This window comes from Anas platyrhynchos, chromosome 4, assembly GCF_047663525.1.
Source record: "Anas platyrhynchos isolate ZD024472 breed Pekin duck chromosome 4, IASCAAS_PekinDuck_T2T, whole genome shotgun sequence".
NCBI classification, from domain to species: Eukaryota; Metazoa; Chordata; class Aves; order Anseriformes; family Anatidae; genus Anas; species Anas platyrhynchos.
The window spans coordinates 49738493-49744503 of NC_092590.1; the positions used below are offsets into that span (position 1 = coordinate 49738493).

At 45.6% G+C, this 6011-nt stretch overlaps 1 long non-coding RNA gene across 4 annotated transcripts in view; it reads left to right on the forward strand.

Moving 5' to 3' along the window:
• LOC113843596 (uncharacterized) overlaps positions 1-6011 on the forward strand; it is a 61835-nt gene that overhangs the window by 50490 nt on the left and 5334 nt on the right. For 3 of the 4 annotated variants that reach the window (XR_011809172.1, XR_011809177.1, XR_011809176.1), the window contains 2 exons: positions 4013-4201; positions 4286-4639. This is a non-coding gene — a long non-coding RNA (uncharacterized lncRNA). Of the gene's footprint in view, positions 1-4012; positions 4202-4285; positions 4640-6011 lie in introns of those variants that run through there. The other variant, XR_011809173.1, reaches the window with a different exon arrangement.

The following is a 6011-nucleotide window of genomic DNA, read 5'->3' on the forward strand; positions in this document are numbered from 1 at the left end:
AAAGCTCCCCCACCTTAATGTTTCGTGAATATTTCAGGTTAGTACCACTAACAGAAGTGAGTAGCAGGGTAGCTGTATCCGTGATTGACAGCAATAGCATCTGAGCCCTTCTGAAGGGATGAGTTTTATCCAGAGGGTGTTTTGTACTTGGAGGCATCTTTTGGACAGAGCAGTATGTTCTCCTATGTGTTCTCCTATATGCACTGCACAGATGCTGTCATCTGCCAGAGATTTGCTCAGTATCAGGTCTGTATGCCTTATTTATGGTGGTGCTACTGTGTCTGAACCATGGCACGATCGAGGCTGTCTTTGAGAGAACGAGGAAAACACGATGTGCTGCAGACTTAAGACCAGATGTCCTGTCACTTTTCCAGTGAAGGTGGAGAAGAAACCCATTGAGTTCCATGGGGACATATCCACTCTGAGTTCAGGTGTACTCAGAGAGGGCAAACCATAATCTCGAGTAATTGTTTCAGTTTGCAGTCTCATTAAAGGCTTCCTTAACTTCATGCTGTGGGTTCTGAATTCTTCAAAAGTTAACTAAAACACAGAAGTGATGGCAGAACAATGTCACTGCATTTACCAGCTTCATCTCAGAAGTCAATGTGACACAAGAAGATCTGCAGAAATAATCTCCTCAATGAGAATCTCACAAACTAGTCTCAATTAAATGGCATACTCAGTGTCAGTTGAACTCTGCTCAGAAAAGCATACAGCACAAAAGTATGGTGAGTTTGCTCTCACCTGTACCGAACTTCTGTAGAGAACCTTTCATAGGGAAAAGAAGGAGAAAGAAGGCTGTTGCTGCATCCCATCCTCTGTTCCCCAGCTCCAAGTTTTTGCTGGTCTACCTCAAACCAGTCTCCAACCTCTATTTCTCTTCTGCAGGCTGACTGTAATGAACATAGGGACTTCTGTAGGTATGCACAGGTATCGCTTTTATAGTAGCAGCAGTTCAAGCTTTGCATTTTTTTCATCTTGGTATGAGGCATTATAAAATGCAGAATTCACCTGCATTTTGGAGTTTGATGAGGTCTAAAATGTGAAGAACGATGAACAGTGTGACATTTTTCTGTATCATGAGAATTTTCCCATTCCATGACTATGAACATCGTGTCAATAACTGTATTAAGAAAGATGCAATTTTACATGTGAAGCAAATATTTGAATTAATTCCAGTGGGATAATGAGAAACCATTGTTTTGGTACTAGTACATCACGTGGTCAGGAAACAGAAGAGCTACCCTTGCCTCATCCCAATCATTTCTGTGAGAAAGCCTTCAGGGTCCCTATTACCTCTTCAAATGTGGACTTGGAAAAGGTCCTCCTGCAGGAAAAGCTAAGGGAAGCTGAGTGCAGCATCTGGAGGCAGCTGCCAACATAGCACAACAAGCAGCCTCACAATTACATTTTGAGAAGGTCCTGAGATGCACCACACTTATTGTCCACGTCAGCTCAAAATTCCCAAGCCTAAGCTTGAATTTTCATGTGTGTAACACCAATACTTTGTTTTGCTTGGGGAAAGGGCAGTGTAATGGCAGCTTTCCTCCCAGGCACTTTAAAATGTTAGTTAGTACTATTCAGTATTCAAACTTGGAAATTACGTGGGTCTTAATAGGTATTGGAGCCCTTGGAGTTAACAGCACTGCCACATTTATTTTGAGGAATCACTAATGTGAGCTCAGATTTATTTTTTAGAATTTATCTGACTCTTTTCTAGCAATAAAGGAAAAAAAATCCTCTGGTCCTGTACTCTTACTGTATTTTGAAGATGCTCAAAGATCAAATTTTGTTACGTGAGGTCTGTTTCCAAAGAGACATGTTTGTATCACATGGCAAAATTTCTTCCTGCTCAGGCACCATTTCATTTTATTATATTCACGCATCTTTCTCTGCAAAATGTTCATCCACTTTTAAACTTTCACCTGTTCTGCCCTGCTGTGTGGACAAAAAGAATGTTTTACATGAGTAAAACAGCCACTAGAAATTCAGCTGGTTGTTTTCAACAGGTAAAAGTACCAGTAGCCAGCACAAAAAGGATCAGTAGGTTGAGCATGGGAACAAGCATGCAAGGCTGGATATCCCCAGTTCCCCTGATTTCAAGTTTCTGCCTGGCTTTAGGAAAAGCTTTTTGATTTTTGTTGAAACTGAGGCAAAAATGAACTTCAATCAACACAGCAAAGTTAATCATTCCCTAAACCATTTTACCCACCCTTGGGCCTTTCTGATTGAACTATGATGACATCGTAGTTGTTGTAATGCATTTTTGTAGGAAAATATTTGTGTTATCACATGCATCAGCAGGGGTTGTACCAAAATATCCCCCTGAGGGGCAGGAGGTATTTGTTTTTTTACAAGCTTTGGATTTTTTTTGAATCCTCATCCTGTTCTAAATATGGGAGAATGACATTCACTTCTCTTTTTTAAGGCTTCTCTCAGACTGCTATTTTCTGCTTTATACTGAAGGAAAACTATTTTGCTTTGGTCCTGACTTAGAGGGGAAAGATCACTGTAGAAGGCTGGGGCTGTGAAAATTGAAATACATCCGAGTCTTATTTAGCCTAAAAGAAGAATGCATGTAGCTGGCTTACAAGATTTCAGAGAACTAAAAGTGAACAATTAATAAATAATAATTGATAGGAAGGTTTCACACCAGATGTACCTTAGCAGATCACTGACCTGCAGGGAGATCAGCAGGGGAGGGTGAATGAATTCCTGACAGCGAGCTCAGTTGGGTGTCAGGGTGAAAAGGAAGAGCATTTTGGTTCAGCAGCAGTCAGTGAATGCAGGCTGGGGCTGTGTGGACCTAGACTGCAACCAAAGACTGCAAGAAAAAAGTTTCTCCACTGTTTCGTCAAGCTCACACACTTCTTGTACAGAGAGGAAAGCAGAGTAAAGCACCTTGCTAGACGGAAATCATGTGGGTGATTATCTGTGGAAAGATTTGCAGTGGAAAGCATGTGAGCTGATGCAGATAGCACGCAGGATCAACTACCGAAACAGAAGTGACGTCTGCTTTTGGCTGTATCCAGGTTTGGGGCAGCCTCCAGTGGTCGTCCTAGGCAGGGTATTTTGAAGGTAGAGTGAGCTGCTTCTCTGCACCACCGCTGGGGAGGCAGCTCTTAAGGCTGCGCGGGGCTACGGACTTAGAGACAGAAAAAGCCAATGTTCATTTTTGGTCGGATCTGCGGGTGAAGCTTGCTTGAAAGCTAAAGCCACAAGTTTCCGTGCCTGTGCCTAGCACGCTGTGAGTGTGGCTTGGCAGGGTAATTACAGAGTAATTACCTCAATAAAAGGTATCAGTGAGAAACAGATCCTTAAAAAGAATAACCATGATGCCAAGATTACATTATTTTAGATACTCTGTCTTTCCCTGCAGAGTTCCCCCAGGAACGTAGGGCAACCGAGGCACTGCAATGATTGTGCTCCGTGGTAGTGTAAGGGTAATTGAAATTCGCTGTTCCCTCCTCCATTATTCAGTATAGCAACATACAGAAATTGAGCTTGTAACATATATATTTGCAGAATGGTTTTTATATCGCATTAACAAGATGTGACACTAATGCTAATTCTTCATTAGAGGAAACATGACAAGTCGGGTGATTTAATATGCATTTAGCACTGAAAGACTTGTAGCACATGCAGGGGGACTTTTATTGCTGTTTGACAGCTTTGGAAATCTAAATGCTCTGCTTAGCTGCAGGGGAGGTGCTGACAGCAGCGCTGCTTTGCCCACCTAGGCCTCAAATGTGTTCTGTGGTCCCGGTGCAGAGACCATTTCTTTGTGGACAGGCATTTCATCTTCATGCCCTTTTTTATTTCAGGTTTCTCTCTGCAGAAATCGCATTGGGAAGGGGAGAGAGAGTTGTTGCTATCTAATAAATGGCAATCTGATCTTAATTGATTTAAAACAAACAAACAAACAACAAACAAACAAACAAAAAACAAACAAACAAAAAAAACAAAGATGAACATCAATATGAAGTGCCAACAACATTTGTTTTAAAAACAGGATACACCAACTGCGAAAGGGATAACTTGAACAGCTGGGGTGAAAAGGAGCTAAGAGAGCCCAGAAATTCCAACTTGTGCCACAAAAGGCTGAACCTTTAGCAGAGAAGCCGTACCAGAGATGCTAAAATAAAGACCCCAGACACGTCGAGCCAGCAGCTCTCAGTTACAGGCACCGCAAGTCTCTCAGGTGAGCCTGTGCCAAGAAGCAGCAGGTGTGGAGTTGGTTAAAAAGATGTTTTTCATTTGCTCACAGTTTGCTTTTGGCCTGCAGGAAAGAAGTGGCTTCCTCCCTCCTTCTCTCGTGCATCTTTCTGTCCCATGCACTGTGAAAGGACAGCAGTTGTCACCGGGGCTTTGCTGCAAAGTAACGTTAGTGAACAACTAAGGAGGAAAAACAGCCACTTGCTGACATACATACTTGGAAAGAAAAAAAAAAAAAAGGAGAGAAATCCATACATCCCACCTTATCTCATTTTCTCTTCCTGCTAGTGTTCAGACAATTGAAATAGAAAACCAGAGAGATCCTCAGGGGTGGGGAAGCAAATCCCAGACAGGCTATGAGCTCAGTCTTTCAGGAATGCTGACTTAGTTGCTGGATTTAACAACCCAGCAAACACGTGTTCTCTCATTTCTGCCCTCCTGTCAGCTCCGCTCCTCTGCGTGGGCTGATATCAGGGCAGAACTGCGACAGGAGGCTCAGCGTGTTCCTGCGGGGTTCTCCTACTGCCGCTACCCTCAGCTGCTGGCAGAGCACCCGCCTGTCTTGGGCTTCGGATGCTTCATTCAGACAAGGCTTTGCTGGTGCTGCAGAAGTGTAGCAAGTAGCACCCGGAGCTTGCAGAGACACCCTGGCGGAGAAAATGAGTTTCAAAGAGAGCAGAATGTGCCAGTGCCAGTGTGTTTCCTGCCACATGATGGGGGTAGAGAAACTCGGTGAGGCTGTAGAAAAGAGCCTGTGGTCCTTCACCCTCCCCTTCTTTGGCTGCTTGCTGGCTCTAAGGCTGGGGCCAGGGGACACTCGCAGCCGATCAGCAGCACCACCTGCAGAAAGACTTGTCAGCAGGAGGTACTGGGGTGGCTGATAAAAGCCAGGAGCCAGCGGTGCACTGCCCTCTGCTGCCAGATGCCTTGGAGCTGCTCATGGATTGACAACATCGTGTTTGGGCAATGGCTGGCTGGACATCAGGGGACAGCGCTTTGTTATGAGGCCAGCCAGGCAGGGGGACAGCTTGCCTGGGGAGCTTGTGCAGTCTCCATCCTTGCGGGTTTTGTAAACCTGTCTAGATTTGATGTGTCGGCCTCAGAGGTGCCCAAAGCTACCAAGTGCCTCAGGTGGCCCCAGTCCCCAGTGTATGCCTTGGTGGCTCGGTCCCAGTGTGTGTTTTTTGGTGCTTTTTGCAGTGCCAGATGCCTGTTCTTGGGTCTCCTTGTCTTCCCTGAGCATCTCCTTAGCAGCAAGATCCTTACAAGGCCTGCGCAAGGCTCCTCCTGATGGTGATCCCAAGTCCCCCGGGCCATGTGGCTTTCACCCACACCGAGAGACCACACAGTGTCTGTGTCACCGTCTGAGGCCAGCTCTGGCAGCAGAAGCTGAGCTCTCCCACAGGGCAGTGACCCTGCTGTGTACCAGCCCCATCTCAGCCAGTTTTAGCTTCTAAGGCTCAGAGGAAGGTCCTCTCCTGTGGGGAAGGGGTGGGGCATGGGTGAAAGGAGGCTGGAGGCAAGACAGGTGTCTCCAGGGAGCTGTGTTCATCTTGAAGAGGGTGAGAGCCTGTGGAGGGCATCAGACTGGTACAGATCAGATCAGGTCAGAAAGGCAGATGTGCCCTCTGCAGGCACAAGGGATTTACTGCAAACCACTGGGGTGACGTTTAGGGCTGGATCTTGGGAAGTTATTTGGGAAATGGTCATTGCTCATCACCTGCATGATTGTGTCTGGGCTCTGCTGGAGGACAAGGAAGGACTGCCCAGAATGCCTTGCTGTTTTGTTCGTTCAG